Source organism: Artibeus jamaicensis, unplaced genomic scaffold (genome assembly GCF_021234435.1).
Source record: "Artibeus jamaicensis isolate MK-2021 breed Jamaican fruit bat unplaced genomic scaffold, CSHL_Jam_final contig_1015, whole genome shotgun sequence".
Taxonomy (NCBI): Eukaryota; Metazoa; Chordata; class Mammalia; order Chiroptera; family Phyllostomidae; genus Artibeus; species Artibeus jamaicensis.
In genome coordinates, this window is record NW_026521194.1 from 5,843,098 (window position 1) to 5,866,706 (window position 23,609).

Genomic DNA, 23,609 nt, shown 5'->3' on the forward strand with positions numbered 1-23,609 from the left:
ATTGTCCAAATTGAAACCATATAAAAGTTTAGAGTAGAAAGTGAAAGACCATGTTTATCCGTCCTAATCCGACCTCTCCCCCTTCCTGGATGTTGCCAGTTCAGATGCCCTCTCTCCATTTTCTTTTCTGTTAATGTACTCAGCAGGTACCTGGAGAGTGTGCATATCTCTACCCACATACACACACATCTCCCTATTTTCTTAACCCAAGCAAGACTAAAGGCACATAGTATCTATGTAGTATGTGTTTTTCTGTGGCCTGCTCATTTCATTCTGAAACATGTCTTGAGATGGCACCTGCCCTTTTTCTGGGTTCATAGTATTCCATCACACTGATAAGTTATAATTTATTTAGTTATTTCTTTATTGTTGAGCATCTGGTTTTTCCTCCCCTCCCCACTTTTTGGTACCATAACCATAATACTGCAATAAACATAACTATTCTGGCACATATATCTTTATGACATTAAGTAATCATTATATTTTTGAAACTGTTTTATTAACCAAAGACACATGCAACTCCCATTCAGCCTCCCCAATGATATGCGATGATTAGTATGGTTGCACTGAGTTGGAGTAATTCTCACCAAAAGCTTAGGAATGTGGTTAGTTAGCCTGTTCTGCTTTATTTGGGAGACATAGTTGATATTTATTAGACTCTTTGAAATGCTGAAAATAGTTTTCAGACCTTCCCCCTGCCCCATGCTACCCCATTGCATTGCTACCTTCGAGAACATGAAGATCCGGCCCCTGGTTGTGAGTGCGTTCTACGCACATGTAACTCACAGGGGAATAGACAAGTCAACTGGTGGTTTTGATTTGCAAAATTAAAAATGAAAATCATAAATAATTTGACTTTCTTAATGTTTAATCACCTGACTGAATTGACTCATTTGATGTTTAGTCAGTCTTTTGGGGGTCCTTTGTAATATTAATTATATGAATTTAACCACATACCTAATACAATCCTGGTTTTGTTATTTTTAATTATCAATTTTATGTAGTTAAGCATGAGAGATAAACAAGTAATTTTTATCTTCCAGAATTTCATGAAAGTTTTTTGTAAATTCGAATTTTATTATAAACTCTTAATGATCCTGATGTAGTGGAAATAACTCTAAAATTTGAGTACTATAGACAGACCTGGGTTTGAATTCAGTTTATACTGTAACTAGCTGTATGGTCTTGTGAAAGTCATTTAGATTCTTCACATGTAATAAGTTGGCAGGAATGATACCTACTTTAATCACAAAGGGTATGAGGGTTAATTCAGATGACGTCTTTAAAAGCACCTTGTTTATTGCTTGACATATTACAGACTTGACATTATTATAAGACTATTATCATTAGTTGATAAATGAACCATGTACTCGTATTTTTAGAAAAGACATATAAAGGTTTCATGGACAAAGCCAAAGGGAGGTAGGACTGAGGGTGGGAGGCGGGGGGTCGGTGGGGTTGGGGAGAGTGGTGGGGGGAAAATGGAGACAACTGAACTTCAACAACAATAAAAAAAGTATGACCAAAATCAAAAGATGCCTCAACTGGTAAGATGAAAAGTCTTCCTATGAGAGTTTAAAACTCTCTCCATTGTGTCCCAGAGAGAAGAAAGTGGTTGTTGTCATACAACTACTATGAAACACTGAGACATGGCCAGACTAAGCGAGCTCCCATGGGGACGCAGAATGTCAAGTGGGGAACAAGAACTACCATTACAAGGCAGTTGGCCCAGTGCTTGGCCAGTAGACACACTGCCTCTTTAGAGAATTGTGCCTTCCCCTTTGAAATATTGGAGTTGGGAGACAAGACTGATGCCCATGTGGTAACTATAGGTAATCTCTACATGGAGATAGTAAACTCAAGTGGGCATGGTTTGGTCCACAGCATTTTTGAATTTTTGAAATCCCAAACCAGCACTCTTTGGCTTGACTGTATATGAAGGTCTTTTTTAGGACCAGAACAAATATGTTGTTTTCCTTTATAGAGAAGATTGTATCTTAAGAAAAGTCTTTAATTATCTAAATTTAACACAGGAAATATTATCAAAACTAGTCAGTAAACAACACTGTCACCTAACTGTTGTATTTATATCATTTCCAGAAATATAGGTCATATATTATCTAACATTTGGGGATTTTGGCACCACCCAATGAAGAGTAAACTAGTGACTAGTGCAATTCAAAAATCTTTTAGGAAGAATCTGATTTTCATTCTTCAAATACAATCTGTTTAATCCATATTTTGTCTACCACATTGAATCTTGCTTAACATCTGTCAAATGATTCAAATCTGACATTTCTTTTGCTTCCAAAATATAGGTTTCAAATTAAATTTGTGAACCAGTAGTGGTTAAGAGAACTCCATAAATATTAAAGGCAGGAAATATTTTTAAAACTAGTCAGTAAACAGAACTCTGTCATTCAATTGTTGTGTTTATACAGTTTCAAGAAATATTGGTCATATATTACTGAAAATTTTAGGGATTTGGGCACCACCCATAAAGAATGGATTAATTTCATGGTTTCTGTATGCATTTGCACAAATTAAAATTTAAGACTGCACTTGGTTTTTTGGAACCTTTTACTTCATTTAGTTCTATAAGCAGAGCCAGTCAGACAGCAAATTCCAGAAACAGTCCCACATCCTCTGTAGGTTTTTGTTATTATACAGCTGAGACCCTTTAGGTTGTATGTGTCAGTGTGATAAGACTGACACCTGAATTATAAGTTAACCTGTTGTATCAGTTTGCCTCCATAACAAGTCCTATGTATACAAACCTGAAAAATAATGACAAATCTTTCTCTGTAGGGTTCTTCCTTTCTACTGAAGAGCAAGCATAAACTTCTAGTAGGCAAATGTTGATTTCCCACCCAAAGATGTAAGAAATGATGCTTACCTTTAATCTTCTTTTTAAAGGAAAGCCAATTCTTGGTTAGAATGTTTTAACCTCATATTTTAAGAGCACTTAAATAACTTGTTGAACTTGCCATGTTTTCCAACAGCTAAATAATGGACCTCAAAAGTCAACACCAATGGCCTCAATTTGTAGTGAGGAAATCAAAGCTCAGGAAGCTGTGTGAAAAGCAATCTGGTCATCAGTACAACCCCGGTCAGTCTCCTGTCTCTACGCCAGGTATCGTCTCAATGCCCTTGCTATTTCCTCTAATAGTGGCATTTAAGGGTTGGAGATATGTGTTCTTTGGTAATTTTTCAGAAAAAACAAACAGCAAACTATGTTTTGTTTAGATATTTTCCCTGCCTCACTCACTCTATAGAGCAAATTATATATAACTTTTATTTTGTTGACATATCTATTAAAATAATCTTTAAAAAGTGTAATCACTTTAAGAAACTAGATTTTTATTCACTCTATAAAGTTTCACTTTGCTCCTGGTATGTGTGGATCCAAGGCAATCATTAGCAAGAAAGGAAAAATGAGCCCATCTATCTTGGAACTCCAAACTAGCAGAAAAGAATAATCAATAAAGTGACTCTATTCATGTTATTAAAAATCCACTATGATTACTAAATAATTTTTAATGAAATTATTTAGCCAATTATTTAGTCATTGTGTTAAGTGTTGGAAGAGAGTAGAAACTGTTAGAGGGGTTGATTGATAAATGAGTTCTTTCTTTGTTCATTCTTTCAGGAGTCAGCAACAACCAATGCATGCTCTGTTCCAGATACTCTGCTAGGAACTGGGCAAACAACTAGAGATTGCTGACTAGAGATTAGACTGCTGTCAAGGACTCTGGGCTGGTGGGAAAGTAAATAGTTCTACAAGTAAGTATGTCATTATAAGCTATGCTCAGTGGTATGAAGGAAAAGAATGAAATGCCACAAAAGAGAATTACAAGGAGACTTGACTTAGATTGGGGAGTAAGCAAAGTCTTCTCTAAGAAGGAAACTTTCAGCTGAGACCTGAAGAAAATGAGGTGGTCAGGCAAAGAGGGGAAGGAACCACAAGTGAAGTGGGAAGAGGACATTGACATTGCATGTGAGGTACTCATGAGCATCGTGTGGTGGGTGTGGGAGACCTGGGTGCACCTGAGGATGAAAGATGACTGACTATGCAGCCTTGTAGTGGGTTCCAACCACCAGACAGCCATACAGCATGCCTTCATGTGTATTCAGCTCTATGTCTCAGCAAAAGGATCTAAAGGGTTAAAATGTAGGAGTGCTGACTTTGGTTATGGATGGTTTCTTGTGTTATCTTTTTCATGCTGATGTCTACCTGTTGCCCTGTATGTTCTCCTGTTCTGCAGTTGGACCTTAAAGATCATGCTCCTGGAAATTGCTTGTTCTGTACTTGACAGGACCACATCTAGTGATTCCTGATATATGACAGTGCTTCAGCTCTGCCTTGTGCTAAGTCAGACATCTGGAAGCAGTAGTGGGCGTCTGCTCTAAAAGAAGCTTTAGGGGTAATTTTCTTCTTAGTCTTGACAAGGATGATTATAGCGGAGCAAATCACTCATTAGTAAGAGTATAAAGACAAGTAATAAATCGTACCTTGAAGTCTTTCCTCCTGGCCTTTCCCTCCTTCCACTTTCCTCTCACTTCCCTCTCCCACCTTCCTTCCCCTTTCCTTTCTTTTAGAAAACACACACAGAGAAGCTCATAAAATGTAAATATTCTGCTTAATAATTATAAAACAATATTCAGGCAATCCTCACCCATAATAGATGCAAAGTAGAACGTAAAATACGATGTTGCTAGCACTCCAGAGTCCCCAGCAGGTCACTTCCTCAAGTAATCTCCCTCCCTGGTATTCATAACTATTACCTTATTATTGTATCTTATTATGGGATTGTGCTACCCACATACCTATTATGGCATTCGTTTCCTTGCTTTTCTTTGTAGTTTTATTACTGACTGTGCATGCTTAAACAATGCAAATAGAACCACACAGAATGTATTCTGTTCAATCTAGCTTATTTTGATCAATAGTAAATTATCAATTGGAAGGAAAAATGAAATGTTTTTTTAAAGATTTTATTCATTTATTTTTAGAGGGGAAGGGAAGGAAAGAGGGAGAGAAATATCAATGTATGGTTGCTTCTCATGTGCCCCCTACTGGGAACTGGACTGCTACCCAGGCAAGTGCCCTGACTGGGAATCAAACCTCGATCATCCGCCTCACAGGCCCGTACTCAATCCACTGAGCCACACCAGCCGGGGCAAAAAAAAAAAAAAAGAAGAAGAAATGTTTTTAAATTACAAAAATAAAATAGTACAGATATTTTACCTTTTATTCAGATACGCCTCACTTGCTTTATTATTTTTGCATGCTCTCTTTCCCCATGTATACATAATTTTTCTGAACCACTTGAGAGTAAGTTTTATACATTGTGGCACTTTAATCCATAGATACTTAGTGTGTGTTTTCTCTAAGAATAAAGATATTCCTCATGTAAGCACAGGGCAGTGATCAACTTTATAAATTCGCATTGACACGGTACAATGTGTTGTCCATACTCCATCCACCTAGTATTAGTTGACCTAATAGCTGTTTACAGCATTTTCCCCTTTCCAGTCAAGGTTCCCTCTAGCACAGGGCCTAGCCTGTTGTTGCTCTTAGTTGTCAGGTCTCTTTGGCTTCCTTTATTCTGAAATATTTCCTTACCTTTTCTTCTTTTTTTACATCATAATGTTTTTGTAATGCATACTTCTCCCACCCCCTTTTAAATAGACTATTCCTCATTCCCTGTTTGTTTGATTCAACATCGTTTCTTAAAATTCATTCCTGTTGTGTTTGTAGTTCTTTCCTTTTGGTCACTAAACATGTGTGTACCATTTTAAACATGTGGATGCAAATAGGGCAGTGAATAATTATTTCACATGTGTCCTTATGCTAATAACTTCCTTTAAAGAGGGAAATTAACTGAGCTAGTATGATACTGAATTTTCAGTTTTTGAGAAAAGCCCGGCCGGTGGATCTACAGAGCTGCACCCAGATTTACCTGGTGGAAGCTCCCTGAGGATGAAATGATGACTTGGGAGAAAGGAACAGCCTCTGAAGAAGCAGAATGGCAAACCCAAACCCACAAAATGGCAGTAATCACAGTCCTGGGGCTTCAGCTTTAAATGTCTGTTCTGAAAAGAAGCAAAATTATCAGTCATTGAAGCCAGTGGACTAGCATCAGGGGGTATTAGGATGTACAGTTAATTGGAAAATGACTAGTGATGGATAAACCTCAAAAACGCTAGTGTTCGGGATGCTTATGTGAGACACTTAAAAATACTTTTAATCAAATGGACTCAAATCCTTTCGGTTAAACCCTTTTCCTCAATTACTAGTTCTCTTTCTACTCAAACCAGCCAGAATTCAGATGTTATTTGCCTCGCCCCCATCAAAATATTCTTCCTCATGTCAAAGAGTGATCGTCTTTGTTGATATTTCACTTTGAAGTTGGTACAGGGTTGCAGTACGTGACGATTTTTACGATAATAACCCTACATTTGAGCCAAAAAGAATTCCAAGAACTAAGTGTGTTCCAGGAAGTGGTTTTAAACTCCATTCTTCCATGTTCAAATTCTGTACTTATCTTTTAAAAAGGTAGGCATTTGTACATTTAATATGTATATTTCCATCTTGTCTGGAACCTTAACTTTCTTTGTCATTTTTTTCAACTAATTATAGATTGGGATCATAGATGATATTTCCCCTTTTCTAAACAAGATGTGTCTCATGAAGAAATTGATCACTGAAGGTTGAAAACAAAGTTTGGCACTGTCCTAGGTAATTCTGGCCTGATCCTTCTAACAAAAGTGTTTACTCTACTGAGGGATAAACTGAAAAATGAGAATTATTACAGCATTTTGATTTTAAATAAAAAATATTTTTATTTAATGATGTTAGAATTTGGATTACCTTTAGAGTCTAAATTGCTGGAAAGAAATAATGTATACAGCTTTTTTGCAGTAGAGGGGGAACTGAAAAACAATAATTCTTTGAAGATAGTGGACAGGCAAGGAAAAGGGTTTTAATGCCCACAGATGACTCACATTGAGAATAATAAGATGTAGGCTCTAACAATGCAGCTATACAAAAGTATCCAATTTCAAGAAAGTCAGATTTGGGGAATTATGAAATCTAGTGAATAAGGTGCAATAAGAAGTATACAATTCACAGGCATGAAAGCAGCTGAAGAATCTTTTAAGACACCATAATTAAAACTCAGAGAACTGCAATCCTTCTGGAAAAAAGAAGAATGTGGGACTTAACAAAAATAGTGTGTGCATAACACACTGGAGAATGTCAGGAGACCCGTGCAAAGATTGGAAAGACTAGTCATTACGGAGCAATTGTCCTATTTTTTTTTAAAGCATTTTTTAAATTTAATTATTGTTCAAGTACAGTTTTCTGTATTTTATTCCCATCCCAGCCCACCCCCTCCAGTGCTCCCCACCTCCCTCCCATTTCTACCCCCCTTAGTTTTTGTCCATGTGTCCTTTATACTTGTTTCTGTGAATCCTTCCCCTTTTCCCCTGAAATTCTCTCCTCTCTCCCCTCTGGTCCCTGTGAGCCTGTTCTCTATTTCAGTGTCTTTGGTTCTATTTTGCTTGCTCGTTTGTTTGTTGTTTAGCTTCCTGTTAAAGGTGAGATCATATGGTATTTGTCTTTCACCGCCTGGCTTATTTCATTCAGCATAATGCTTTCCAGTTCCATGCATGCTCTTGCAAAGAGCAGGAGCTCCTTCTTTCTTTCTGCTGCGTAGAATTCCATTGTGTAAATGTACCATAGTTTTTTGATCCATTCATTTACTAATGGTCACCTAGGTTGCTTCCAGCTCTTGGCTATTGTAAATTGTGCTGCTATGAACACTGGGGTGCATAGGTTCTTTTGGATTGGTGTTTTAGGGTTCTCAGAATATAGTCCCAGCAATGGAATTGCTGGGTCATAAGGCAGGTCCATTTTTAGTTTTCTTAGAAAATTCCATACTCCTTTCCATAATGGTTGTACCAGTCTGCAATCCCACCAACAGTGAACTAGTGTCCTCTTTTTCCCACAACCTCTCCAATATTTGTTGTTTGTTGCTTTGTTTATGATGGCCATTCTGACCAATGTAAAGTAGTATCTCATTGTGGTTTTAATTTGCATCTCTCTGATAGCTAGTGATATTGAGCATCTTTTCATGTGTCTCTGGATCCTCTGTATGTCCTCCTTGGAGAAGTGTCTGTTCAAGTCCTTTGCCCACTTTTTAATTGGGTTGCTTGTCTTCTTAGAGTGGAGCCATGTGAGTTCTTTGTATATGTTGGAGATTAAACCTTTGTCTGAGGTATCATTGGCAAATATGTTTTCCCATAATGTTGGTTCCTTTTTTATTTTAATACTGTTTTCTGTAGCCATGCAGAAACTTTTTATTTTGATGAGATCCCATTTGTTTATTTTTTCCTTTATGTCCCTTGCTCTAGGGGACATATCAGTAAAAATGTTGCTGCATGAAATTTGTCCTGTTTTCTGATGGGAATGACAGGGGAGCTGGAGAGGGTTGAATGGAGAATAAGTACAGAAAAGTAACTGAAGCCCTTGCTAAAAAAAATAGAAACAATCAAAATCACTTAATTTTAGTCATTGGTAATGACAGAACAATTTTTATCCAGAATGAAAAAGAAGTAAACAAAACAGAAAAGGCATACTTGAAAAACTATAAGCCTAAAATTAATGAAATGATTGACATGAAACAATCATTTTAGCTCTTTAAAGAAGAAAGTACATGACAGCTGGAAATAATTATGCTGTAGTTTAGTAATAAATTGTGAGCTTTCTAGGTTTGGTTAGATGGGTGCTTCTGTGCATAAGGCTGTGAAGTGAAGAATTTGGTGAAAAGTTCAGGAAGATGATTTTGGTCCAGAGAAACAAGTGTTTTGGGTCTAAAAAGGATCTAAGAACAGAATCAGCATGGAGAACCCATTCGAAAGAAAGCAGGAAATGCATTTTTTCTTGTGATAGAACAAAATAAATGATGACTCTTGAGAATATATAGATAAAGAGGGAGGAATGACAGTGGAAAGTCAGACTATTTTGTTCTTTATGATGAGCTTAAGCTTACTCAACATTTGCAGTGTTCTCACCTCTGGTTAGATGCTATCCATCTATAAGCTCTCTCCAATGCTAGCCCCCAGAGGTATAGCTAACTGTCAGAGGAAGAGATAGGATAGTGGGTGGCAGAATTTTTGAGGGCTGAAAGAGGTCTTAAATATTATTGAGTCAAATCTTCTCGTCTACAGATGATGAAACTGAGATGGAGAAAGGAAGAGACTTAGCAAAGATCAATAATTGGTGTCAATGACAGAATTTTGTCCATCATTCAACCTCCCCCTTTTTACATTGATGCCCATTCATCATTTGGGTGAAATTCCTCCTTGGGGTCAATTTATCTGGGAAGGGTCTGCTTCCCTTTCCTGTGGTAATGGAGCTGAAGGAAGACAAATGACCTGGATTTGGCCAATTAGTGCCTTTCTCTGGGAAGTTTGGCTTTGATGAAGAGATGCAAAGAGTCACACTGGTGGGATGTTTCATAGACCAGAGAGTTCTTGCTGCAAGAATTTTGTTGCTGTTCCACTCACCAAGTCTTTATATTTCTCCAGTTTTTGTTCATTGTCTAAGTTGGGTCTTCTGGCATTTTGATGATTTTGATACAGTTTTTTTGCCTACCATGAACAGTCTGTGGCAACCACAAGTCATGTATCCAAGCAAATAAATTAGATAAATACAAAGTGCCTCTCAGTTCATTTTGCTTCCTGTGACTTAATTTTTTTTGGTACATATCAGCATCTGTCTCCATCTTCTCTGCCACCACTATTAGGAGGGGAGAAGCAGAGCTATGATGTAATAAGCCAAGCTATGTATACAAGGAAAAATTTTCTGATGGAAAAATGAACCTCTTGTTTGATTTTTGCTGCTGGTTCATTGTTGACCAAAGAGAGGTATTTTCCCCCTTTTCTGAGTCAAGAAGGTAGCCATGACTTTGTCAGATGAAAGAAACTCTTTTGCACTGAGAGAATGGAGATTTGCAGTTAGATTGCTTGAAGGAGGGGGAAGAACCAGGAAGAGAGGCTTGTGGGCTCTCTAAGGTTGGTTTCTGAGTCCTGATTTCACATGTGTTCTGGGAAGTAGCACCGCTGATTGGACCCCTGGAAGCTGAGGAAGAGGTCTCCAGGTGTTTTTACCTTGGCAGCCCCCCCCCAAATGTCACTCCTGCTAAATGGGCCCAGAGAGATAAATACAGTTGATGGAGTCTCCACTCCGCCATGGATTGTAAAAAGTTGTGCTACATCTGACACCTGTGTGTTGGGAAACAAACTCATACTTATTACATGTTTTATAATGCTGAATATCTAAATAAAAGTCAATCACTTCAAAGAGTCAAGTAGTTTGTCTATCAGGTATCAAACCTTTGAATTTTTGGAATCCAAAGAAAGCAGAACTTACTATTTTCATCTGGCTATTTGATGTGGTGTGATGTGGTTGGTGTTTGGCCATGGCCCTTGCTGAGAAAACATGGTGGTTTCTTTTAGGTTAGAGGAGTGATGATAGAGAGAAAGTTGGCAATGATGTAGGAACCAAGAGCAGATCAGGAAAGTTTTCTTTCACATGAGTACATTGGAAGACTTTATTTTTTGCATCACTTGAGAAGTTTTATTTTTCGTTCACTCATTTGTGTCACCCAATTCTTCATTCAATCAATCCCCACGAACTCTTTCCTGAGTCAGCACAGTGGTCGGCACCTTAAAGGTTGTCTTCTCATTGGATCCTCACAACACCCCTTTGCAGCACGGCGGCCATTTTATCCTCATTTTAAATTGAGCAGGATAAACCGATAACAGTCACAAGAGGTGCTTATTTCCATCAGCCAGTAAATGACAGAGCTAGTCAGACCCAAGTCTTTAGATTCTGGGTCCAGTTCTTGCCAACCTTCCCATCCCTGCCCACCTGCCAAATTCTGACTATGACCCAGTCAGTAACTGAGATTTCCAAAACCATACAACATAATTCTGTCCCATGTGGTACCATTAGTTTGTACCTTAGTTTGGGTTCCCTCAGAAACAGCTTATGTATAAGACAAGGGGTCAGAGGAATTGGTTGTTTTGGGAGGTGAATGGGGGAGACAGGGGACAAAGAAAGGCAGACAGAGAAGGGTGGGTTGCTAACTGCTGTTGGCCTTTGGCGCTTAATCCCTCTGGGGCATTTCAGAGAGCCAGTGTGGAGAGGACATACACTTCAGAGAGATCCTACCCAAAGAGCGAGGAAACCGAGGTATTTTTACACCAACCCCCATCTGTTCTTGCTGAGGATTGCTTCCTGTCATTTTTGACTTGCTATATGGGTGGGCAACGCAGGCTCTGGTGGCCGTAGAAAGCTGGCAATCAGACCAGAGGGCATTGAAGCAGAGAGGTTATGGAGATATGGGAAGGGTCCAGTAGCAAATGGTATAGTGCGTGACTAGGCAAAAATGGTAAAAAATTAACACGGGATGAAAATGGCAATAATAATAGTACCTAATATTTACTGAGGATTGGTTGAAGCTGTTTACCCAAAGTATCTTATTTAAGCGTAAAGTAAATCTATTTTTAGTACTTTACAGATGAGAAAACACAGGCTGAGAGAGGCTGGGTAGTTACCCCAGTTCCCATAGTCAGCAAATGCCAGGGTGAGGATCCTAACTTAGTTCTGCTTGGTCCCAAAGCACCTGCTCTTTCCCATGAACAGGAGATGTGGATGCGTGGATTTAAAGAACTGAAGGAATTCACCCTCCCCCAACTTCAGTTCTTGTCTGAACTCAACTGTAACAGTGAGAACATGGGATGAAATGACAAACGGAGAAAAATGCATTTTCCAGAAAATAAATTATGTTTTGCATCACGATAGTCAAGATTTTGGGTATGACAAGCTATGATACAAAAACATATTGCATGTGAGTGTTTCTGTCTGAGCTGTGTGCAGCACCTCACTCCTGAAACAAGATAAAAGATATTCAGGTGTGATTATGGGAAGTAAATCAGGTAAATACAGTGAGTGTCACAACCAGCAATGACACACAGGAGGTATGGGGGGGAACTTTCATTGGCTTCAGGAAAAGGTGGGTACCCATCAAGAGTTGAGAAGTCAGAAATGACACCCTACAATGTGAAAGCCAGTGAGCCAAGGGTTTACCTTCCTTGGTGTAAAATCTAATCTGCATCTGGCCTCTTCTAAAAGTCCTCAGGCTAAAGCTATCCAAATGCATGTAATCATATTCATATATATATGTATATATGTATATATATATATATAGAGAGAGAGAGAGAGAGAGAACTGGTAGATGAATGAATGAATGGATGTCTACTTTTGGGTAGACATAGCAGTAGAGGTATAAATGTTGATAGCACAATTTCTTATATTTCTAGATGGAGGTGAGACACTCATTACACAGGTCCCTTTCTTTTGTTAAGGGAATCCAGAAACAGAGGAAATAGTCATCATTCAGTGTCTTGAAAAAAATGTTTTATGGGAAAATTTTAGTAAGAATTTTAGTAAGAATGTTCCTGCCCACCTTCATGCGTTTGGAAGGCTGGGAGGGACCTCAAAGTCCATCAAGCCCATTTCCTTCATTGTCCAGATAAGGCAAGAATGTTTGTCTGAGAAAAGCAAGGCTGAGATGACAGTCAGGTCCCCAGACTTCTAGAACCATATACTCAACCCTACCACGCTACATCTGCATTGTAATTTGACTTCTCCTGTAGACCAAGACTTGAGGTCATGGACATGGTTAGGATTTCTCTTGGCATTATTTCATAGTATGTGAAGTATGCGAACTGTGCATTTGAAATGAACTAGCCACTGAGATTTGTTGACAATGTGCACCCAAAATAGACTTGTGCAGTGAAATCAATGCTGTGCAAAATTCTCAGTCCTCTTAGGAATGTTTCTCTGTAAAGTCTTTGGAAAACAATCTTAAAAATTTTTTTGATTCAGTCATCACCATTTCAGTTCAGTGAATTTTTTATCCATTGGTGTTTTCGTAGCACATACACTAAAATGCACGTAACGGTAGTTATTATTTTCCCACACTACTGAATGGGAAATTAATGAAGTCTAGATCTGAAAATAGAGATGTAACACGATGTAAACCTGCCTTTTCCTCACCAAAATGGGTATTAGCAACCACAGAAAGTGCTGCATTTGGAAAGTTATTAATTTTATCCACACACCTATGAATCTCACTCACTCACATAGGCAAAAACAAACAAATAAACAAATAACCTTAGAAGGGGGCTGGGGGTAATGGAAATGGGATGGGGAGGGAACCAATAAATGAGAAGAGTCATCGGTTAGGACAGAGGAAATAATTCACATTTGCAGAAGAAGCTTTGAAATGTATATCGAATGGAGCTTCTCTGGTCTGTTTACTTTAGCTTCTATCGCAGAGGCTGGGATTTCACATGATTTATGTGACAGAGCGACTGCATCTAGTGATGGGTCCTCCTTACGGTGCTGTGTCTCCGTGCAGGCCCGGCATGGCGGGCAGGAGCACTCATGACTTCTGCACCGCCAAGCTCTAAGTCACTGGGGGAGCCTTTTCGTCCCGTGATGACAGTAGCTACTGCAGCATCTGAGGCTTAATGAGTGACACTGACATATGGGGTCCTTATGGCCTTTAAAGAGTTGGTCACAATGGAAATGAACGTGGAAAAGGACAGAAAGACAACTTGTGCAAACTATAATGGTTCCCCCCTAGGCAAAGAGCAGAAACAATGAAAGTGTGTGTGGGTTTTCTAGTTATTCTACCCCCATCTCTGGGCTCGTGAAATAGCAAATTCACCCAGAAAAGCCAAGGAAAGCCTTCTTTAACTTGAAGCTCACCAAACACCAAAGAAAAACAGTAGCTTAGATGGAAGGAGCCTTGTAACAATCTTAACTGTTCCTAGCCTATCCTTCCAGAAAAGGTTTATGCAAATGCAAGTGAACATTTACAACTATATTTATGTATACACTTAAACTTCTCTTTATGCTTGCTCTTTTCTTTGTTTACACAAATGATATTATATCGTATATATTCTTTGTGTTTTGATCTAAAGAGATTCTTCCAAAACAACATATATGAATCCAACTCATTTTCTAACAGCTGCTCAATATTCCACTGTATGGAGATATCATAATTTCTTGGTGTAAATTAATATTGTTTCCAGTTTTTTGTTGTACTTAGATTCGTTTATTGAGGAGATTGTATCCATTGGATTTGTTGGGTCAAATGCATGTATGTGTAAAATTTTGATAGATATTGTCAAACTGTCCTCCCCAAATTTTGCACTATTTTCTATGTTCCCCAACAACTGACAAGAAAGCATTTTTCTCAACACTGTCAGACTTAGTAAACTTTAATTAAACTTTTAATTTTAAAAACATTTCATTTTATAATTGAGAAAATAAAAAATCCTGTTGTTATAATTTGTGTATATTTAATTAAACATATTTCATATATAATATAATTTCATATATAACTGTATATGAAATTAAACACTTTTATATATTGAATAGCTATTTGTATTTAATTTTCTGTGAACTACCCATTGATAGTACTTATTAATTTTTCTACTGGGTGTTCATTCTTTTTTATTAATTTGTTAAAGCCCCAATGACATGGTGGCAATTCTACCTTTTTCTGTTTGTGATTATCTTTTTGCACTGTATGTCTGTGTATTTATCTAATATCTATTTACCTATCTACCTATATATGTATGTATAACGTTTCTGTAGATGTTTTAATTTTTTCTTTATGTCTTCTAGATTGTGTGGAATGCTGGGAAGGTTTTAGGGAATTTCAAATCTGGATTTAAATGCAGTTTATTCTATTGGGTCTTTTTCAAGTTTTCCTAAAATGACATATCTGTGGGCCTCTCTAATATCAATTTTATTTTACTTTCATATGATAAAGTTCTAGAGGTAAACCATCATGGAGGTGAAGAATGAAAACACATTTCTTTTGGGGGGAATTATGATTAAATTTAGTAAGGAAGGGATGCTTCCCCTCCTCTATAAAGGAAAACTAGTCTGTTCTGGTGAGAAAGGACTTGAGCTTCAAGGTTAGCATGCTCAACCCCTACAAAGGAGAGGTCAGCAAAATCACCATCTAAACTTGGACAAATTTTCATGTTCCCTGAAAGAGGGATGATTTGCTCACAGAGAGGGGTGGAACGGGGAGAGCACCATTATTCAGGGTACAGGAGGGCTCTGTCAAACTTCAGGTTTACATTCCAGGAAAAGAGTTCATAGCCTTACACAGCTGGATTTTTTCACATAAGAACTAATGTAAAAAGCTTAAATGCGTTCTAATGACCACCAGGCAACAACCACACAGACCCACCCATACTATTCAAACTCATTAAATAACATTAAAATATGAATAATAATAAATATTGAGATGGTATAATCTTTCTGACCTTTATATAGTTGATTCTGGGCTTGAGGAAAGAATTAATGGGACATGCTAACATGCTGGACCAGTCAAAGGCTTTATAAACTATTATAAAAATGAAGATTCATGGAAAAAACATCCATTCCACACCCATCAATTCCACATCTACACTCAGAAATTGGCAGATGAGGAGAGGCTGACGCTGCCTGTGACCTGAAAGTCCCTGTTCAATCTCATAGTCATTCTTTGGAAGCTTAAGGAGGGCTTTCCTAATATATCTTACTCTTGAAAATCATAAGTGTTGCTCTCAAAGCCCAAACCATTGTGTTCCTTACCAATGCAAAAGACAGTAATTCACTGCAAAATTTATCTTGTGTAATTAAACAATGTGATCACAAAATAAGCTATAGGAGGTTGTTTCTTAAATGGCAGGTCAGAGGACGTGTCCCTTTTATACCTAGTTTGTGTTGCAGAGAGTCCTACAATTGTTTTCCCAAAGAGTTAGGTTCATTTGCTGTAACAGAGACATCTTCCAAGGTGGTTGCTATGGAGAGAGGACCATGGTCAGGGCCGTAAGGAGCCCAGACCCTCCAGCAGCACTGGAACTGCATGAGATCTTGGGAACTTGGGAATTCCTTCGACAGCCAGATAGATGAGGAGTTTGTAACTGGCTGGAGGGAGGGAGGGAGGGGTAAAGAAGAAGGACAAGTGGCCTGAAAGCATCAAAACTAGTTTTAGAGGTATGTATGCTGGTATTAGTGAAGGGCAGTATGTGGGGAAGGGTAACAAGGAGGGAAATTACAGAAGATACAGCCTGAAGAGATCTTTTTTGTCCATGGAGCAAGGAAGGTAGAAACAAAAGTATCAAAGCAGAAGCCAGAGGGACAAATTTTGAAGGGACAGAGTCAGGTTTCAGGGACAAGAAGTTGTATGGGAGGGAATTACTGGCTCCTCTCTTGCTTTCTCATCTTTTTTTCTAGTTTTGTCTCTCTTCCTCTGATTTTTTCATATGTTTTTCTCTTTTCAATCATTTGGCTTTTTTATTATTTTCTATCTCCAGCTTTTTTTTCAACATTTATTTATGGTACTCTTACATATGCAATTATAGATACTTTTTTCTAGATACTGGCTTGACTTTAATTTTTCTCACTTTTTCTAAAAATAGGAAAACCCACCAAAGTTAATTCTCAGCTGCTTTTTGTAACACCTTGGCTGTTTGTCCTTTCATCTTGCCATCTCCTTAGGAGAGACCTCTTAACCTCAACTGCCAGTGAAGTCCCAGTCTGCAGTACTCACTTTAGAAGGCAATTAGTGGTCCTCAGTCTACACCCAGGTAAATCAGCAGCCACTCGCCCTTTCTGCTAGCTCTGCTTCATGTTGTGCTGGGCTCGTTGCTGGGCTACTCTCTGCCTTATTCTTGAGTCCTACCACGTGGCCTGGGTCAGGTATCCAAGTCCTTGTCACATTCCCTTATGCCCAATTCCTGTTTGTGATACTCTGCTCAGGTCTCTAGGTTTTGGAGGACAAGTGCCTTGCTTGTTTTTGCCAGAATAGAAGGGATGATTGTTTGTGATCCCGGGTGGGTTTGACAGTGGTCTAGTTATCTGCTATCACCCACTTAGAACCCACATTGGTGGCCTGGTTGCGTCCCTTCTCCCTACCTCCATTGTCCCGTTTTCCAAGAGTGGCTTAAAAGGATCCTCCCGAATTAGCCATATGTAGGAGTTGTTGATAAGTTAAGGAATTAATAATGGAATGTATACTCCATTATTCTACTGAAAATACTGTTACAGAAAACATCTCCAATGAACACATCAATGCAAAATTGTCTTCTTCTTTTTATGTTTAATTAATGGAAACTTAGAATGAGGAAAAGACCAGTGTTTTCATATTCTAGAAGAGGGAAGTGTGTTCCAAAGGGATTGAACTCCAAAGAGTTTAAGGTTACCCTGTAATAAACTTGAGTCTAGACCCCAGATCCCCCGGTTGACAGTCCGGTGCTCTCTCTGTTGTCACACCCTCTCTGTTTCATGCCGGGCGAGCAGAGGATAATGTCCCAAGAATTGTGAGTTGCTCTCAATGCTGGCTACACCTTTGAACCATCAGAGAAGCATTTAAAAAATACAGATGTCTGGGCCCTGAACTTATTGATTCCCAGTTTTTACTTGGCCTGGAGTGAGCCCCGAACAGGAGCAGTATTTGTATCAAAAATGCCCCCACATGCGGGTGATTTATAGCTGTAGCAGAAACTCATTGGTGTTACAGAGCAGGCAATTCTGAAATTCTGTGCATTTCCCCCCCTAAATTTTGTGATTCTCTCTGGCATCGACAACAGGCATTCTTTGTTAAGTTTTGCACTGTACAATCTCCAATTAATCTGACTTTACTTTTCACTAATTTTTCTATAAAAATCCTAAGTATTTAGAAAAATAAAAGGTATAATAATTTACAAAAACATCTATGTTCTCACCAGCCAGCATTAGTATTTGTTAACCTATAATCAACTTTGCTGAGTTTATTTTTGATTATTAATAAATGAGATGAAAGTCTTCGGACAAAGTTGAAGCATCCCCTCTGGAGCTCTCATTTTATTTTCAGGTTTTTCTGTTATGATAAAGGTCAAAGAACAGCCAAACAGTTCACTCCCTTCCGGATCTCCCTTCCCATCCTAAGAATTCAGAGGACGTGCCTGTTGGCAATCAGGAAAAAGCCCCCAAGTTCTCAGAGAGCTTTGAGGTCCTCCCAGTCTAGGCTGACTCTGGGATGTGACGGAGTGCACCAGCTGAGTCAGGGTAGGAAATGCCTCCTCCCCATGTGGGGAGGAGAGAACTGGCTCAGTGAGACGTTCCGGGAGGTCAGTGTTCAGGCTCACAAAAGGACTTGGGAATCATAGACCACAGACATGTATTCAGGAATGCAAAAATGCAATAGCTGGAGATATGCAGAGCTATTATTTTTCTTGGCTGAGACGGATACATTTTTTCTTTTCCCCATAAATTAAGGTTTTAAAATGTTGTTGCTACCGCTTATTTCTCTTGGCATATTCGATGACTGTGTTTCTTTGTTCCCACTGCTTTTTCTGTGGACCCTCTTAAACCCTTTCCCTTGAGTAAATAGTCTAGCTTTTCTGTGGCTTGTGTAGCAGCGTAGCACTCCTTCGGTAATTTTCCCCCTCTGGCTATGGGCTTTGTTGACCATGTTCTTAGTGAGTATGCTAGCCTTCTTTAGCTTCCGAAGTTAAGGGTGTTTTGTTTTATTGCTCTCCGATGGACAATTGTCTTTCCCCTGTTCTGCTCTTCAGTAAACACCTTGACCTAAACTTCTGTTCTGATTTCACACTCTGTCCATTTATAGTCAGACCACTTGGTTCAGCCAAAGAAAATGATTCCCCTGGTACACTGTGTGTGGGGTACATTTCTGTTTCACGGAATCATGTTCTTATTTTTTTTTAAAGAAGACAGGTAAAGACCCTTCATCCTTAATATGTTTCAGTTGTCTCTCTAGTTTTCATTTTTTCATTCAAGTCTAACATCTCTCTCTCTCTCTCTCTCTATCTATCTCAGCATCTTGTCTTTTTTCATTATGTTTCATGCCAACCCAAATGAACTTGGGCTAAAGCTAATTGCTTTCCTCCTTTTCTGCTTAGCACTTGCTGCATATTCCATAGTTGTCAAATCAAATTGTTTGATGAGAAAGAAGAGACCTGGAAGATCCAAAAAACTCCCACAAGCAGATATGTATATACATATAGATTAATGTCAAGTGCACCAAATATTTGAAGAAGAGGAAAGAGACCATGGGTGTGGAGTAACTTGAAACACCACATCCACCCATTTAAGAAGTTGTAGTATTGAAAACACAGTGATTGCCCCCATTTGTTCGCAGAGGCAATTTGCTTTCTTTTCAAAGCCTTTTGAATTATGAAATGAGAGCTTGTTTCTCTGTTCTGTACTTTGAAGATAGTGGCCCGGTAAACATGAGGAAGAAAACATGATTCACAGCATAAGAGGGAGATGTTGGTTTAATGGAGGTACAGAGAGGTGCAGGGAACCCACTCAGAAGCTTCTTTCTCTCTCTCTGCATCTGGAAGATGCTGATGGTAAAAGTGGTGAGTCCTTAGGTCTTCCTCTGGTTTGCTTCTCAGAAACACATTACTGCCTGCTAATGGGTTTATACTTTTTAGGTTTGGCTACATCATCTGCTCTGAGAGAAGAACTTGATGGATAGGGGTGTTGGATTATGCTTGTATTTGCTTTATGTCGTTCAATCTTATTTTGAATTCCAACTTTTAAAATGCCTTGCAAATGGCTTAAAGTCATTAATGTTGTTTTCCTTTAAGAAAGTTCCATTGCATTCTAATGAGCAGTTTAATGCTAACAGAAGCTACATTGCCATGCAAGCTCCAGTTGGCCATATGCTGAACTCCTGTTTCATACAAACACTAAGTGTGCAGAACGCAGCGTGGCCTCAAATATCCAAGTGCAGAGTTAGGCCCCATACACAAGTATGTGAGTGAAGAACTTGGCGCATGCATATACCCCTGGAGAAATTTTCCCATAGTTTTCTTTTCTCTAAGGTATTGAATGGGCCAATACTTGTCCTCATGTTCCAAACATTTCAGGCCCCCTGAACCATTTTGATTGCCTGTTATATTGACTAAAATTGCACAATTCTATATTCCAAATGGTATCTTTTTCACTGGCTTCATATAATTTCAGAAAAAAAATCCTCCTCTTCCTAGACTGTGTCCTTATGTGTATGCTTCTATTTTTACTTTTCTTTATCCTCTGTTTTCCTCCTCCTATTTCATCCAACATGTTTCAAATTTGTGTAGTTGTTTATATTTGAGACAATCATACTTGAAACTAACAATAGTTACTTTATTTAAAAAATATTTGTCTTGATGCAATTCCCAATGTTGGAACCTGGCACATCAAACTCAATAGAAAGAATGCAAGTCTTGGGGAGATGGAATAAACCCATGATGTAATCGGCAGAGTTGATGTGTTGATTCCATTCTTGTGAAATTAGGATCTTCATTTTATTATTTTTGAAACTCAACAATAACAGAAACATAAGAAACATTAAGCAGTATAAGCTAAATTTTTTTCATGTGAATGAGAAGACTCGAAAAAGAATGCTAGTGGTTTTGTTTTTTGGTCATTTCATTTCATTCAATCATCAAATATGTGCCTAAGTACCTAAGATGTGACAGATGTGTGTGTTTTCATTTTGAAGTCCTCAGATGTTTCCTGGTAAGTTAACAACATGCCTTGCTCAGGATATCAGGAGATCTAGATTCTAGATCTACTCCTTAAACCCAGAAGTCACCTTGCCCTGTTGGGTGGAGAGATGGCCATGAAGCTGGGCTTTAACATCCTTGAAAAAGTAAAATAAGACACAGTTTCCCTGGTGCGACTTGACCTTCTGGGAAAAATCCAGTTTTGTGACCCACTTTCATCTAAGACTTTATGGTAATTCTGTAGAGGTATCATTAGTTTATAATATGCAGATTTTAAGAATGGCTGTCACTCATTTGCTTAAATTAGCTCCTGGCTCCAGGTTTTTCCTGTCTAACTCCTCTACTCAGAACTGACAGTCTTAACTTCAGTTGACCAAAGTGCTCCCGCAGTCACTTCGTATCACTCAGTCTTGATACCTGATATCCCACAGTGGATCTCAGAAAAAGATGAGGTAATCTAAGGAAGAGGGGAGAGAAGGGAAGAGAGAGAGAGAGAGAGAGAGAGAGAGAGAGAGAGAGAGAGAGAGAGGCAGAAAGCCCTGGGAAATGAGACAGGGAAGAGAAGAATATTTAAACAAATAATATGTTAATTATTGGGGCTGCTGCTGAGGGGAAAAGATCCAATCCCTGGGGGGATCTTCTGAATGACTGTGGAACAAACACTTCAGAATGATCCAATACGGAGGCGTGAAGGTTGGAGTATTTACCTCACCGTTCCTGAGATCTGGGGTTTGTAGTGAACTAGGTGTTAACTGCTGACATTTGCAGTCTGCCCCATGCTCTCTCCTTTGGTCGGATGAGACACTCTCTGACAGGTGGGCACAGGTGCCTGAAGTAAGACACCGTCCAGAAGGGTCTATGAAGCTGCAGGCAGCCACCTGGTTGCTCTGTGTCACAGGTGGGTAGGGTACTTTGCCGCACGGGTTCTCAATAATCAAGCTTTAAAGAAGTCATTAGAAGGAACTGTGACCAAGAAGGGGTAGTGAAGGAGAATTCATTTCCTGGAACGGGGAGATTGTCTTTTTGGACAGCTCTTCCCACCAAAAGCAACACTGAGGTTCCAGAGAAGAAAGTAAATACAGTCATACCTCTTGGTTTTCAAACTGAAGGCAAGGCCCTGCACCAGCAACAAGGTGATGACTCATTTTACAGAGATACTTGCTTCACCACGGTGGTCTGGAACCAGACCCACTCTGTCTCTGAAGTGGGCCCATAGCCTTTTCCACGGGGGGTGACAGTGGAGGGTGCAGCAAATGTTGTCATGAAGACCAGAGTCTGGAAAGGGTGTTGCAAAACTCATAGCATTGTTTCAGGCTATTCTAAACTCTTTGGCAATTTGGATCTCTGAAGCTTACTTATGCTTCCCAAATATAAGGGCTGTGTGTGTCTTCCAGGACACATGTTTTTATAAATGGCAGGTCAGATCCACTTTATTGCTCTTCATGTTTTTTTTTTTTTTTTAAATCTGCATGTCTGTTAACTGGTTCAATGACAGAAACATTGTGCTTGTGTCTTAGGCAGGAAGAAGCGCTCAGTGACTGACCCCGACCCTCACCTGGACGGGACTCCTGTGCGCACAGCGCAGAGCTGAACGGAGACCCGCATCAACTCTGTTTCTAATTCCGAGTTGGGGCGGAGCATGAGAAACCTAAATGAAACTCACATATGCGTAGTTTGATTGTAGGTATGGTTGTATAAGAGATCTGTAATGAGTTGTATATGCTTAATTTGAATGCTTGGTAAATTTCGGCTATATGCTTATGCATCTGGTATGTACGTTAAAACATTCCAAGGGGTGCTTTTGGTTGTAAAGTCTCGGTTTAAGAACTCTGGCAGGCCAGGCCCTGCTGCACATCTGGCTGTTTCTTGTTCCCAGGCAGTGACTAGTTTTGATCAGATCGACTAGCACCTCCTTCCTACCAAGTACAGAGAGGGCAGCTTCGAGAATTCAAACACCAACGTTAATGTTTATACATAGAAATTAAATATTTCTGTACAAGTCATAGAATCTTAGCCTCCTCTGCTGGAGTGGAACTTTAGAGAGGTTAAGAAATAGAGGTTTATGGAAGAAGAGCGATTTACCCAAGGTTGTAGAGGTCATGGCTTGTTTTTAACTGGTTTTATCCTCTGGGTGATACCCTTGCTGTGTTGATAACAGACTATCAAATTTTGATTAATGCTAGTGTCTGGCATCATGTAAAGTCAAGACGCATTTGTGGATTCCTTTCAACACAGTAGAAGCTATCGCAGTCATAAATTTCCTCATGGCAGCCACTGTGCAAGACAGTAGGAGAACTCTAACATTAATCTCCCGTTTTTTCCTAAGGTTTCCAGTACTTCATGGACTTTGAAACCGCCCTTTACAAGTTGAAGTGAGGCCAGATGGCAATAGCTTTCGCCAGAAAGCAGCCAGTGACAGGAAGAGCCTTGATTGATACACATTACGGAAAAAATGCTGAAGAAAACGAGAGTAAGAGCTGTTAATTTAGGAAAGGCACACGTACATGAAGCTTTTAATTCCAGCCCTCCCAGTGGAGGCTGTGAAGAAATGACCTGGTTGGCAACTGGCAAAAGGAAATATGAAGCTAAAAGTCACAGTAAACATTCTCTCCTTGTTTCTCCCCAAAAAGAGTGTCAACACATTTTTAATTCCCAACAGATACATTATACCTAGAGCTAAACAAGGCACAGATTTGTCTTCCTGGGAATAAGTATGTATCGACTCTGTGATATTTAGAGAAGGATTGAACCATTTATTCTATGGTCAGTAATAAACAAAAACACACAAAGAGGAAATTACTCCCTCAGTGCCCCAGTGACCTCTCACTGTCTGCTTTTGTTTAATAACTATCTATGTTTATAACTATCACTGTTTTCTGACTTCTTGTCGGCAAAGATCATTGCATTGGAGTTAGAAGGTATCCAAACAAGCACAGCAAATTTCTTTGATGCCACGGTGGTATTTT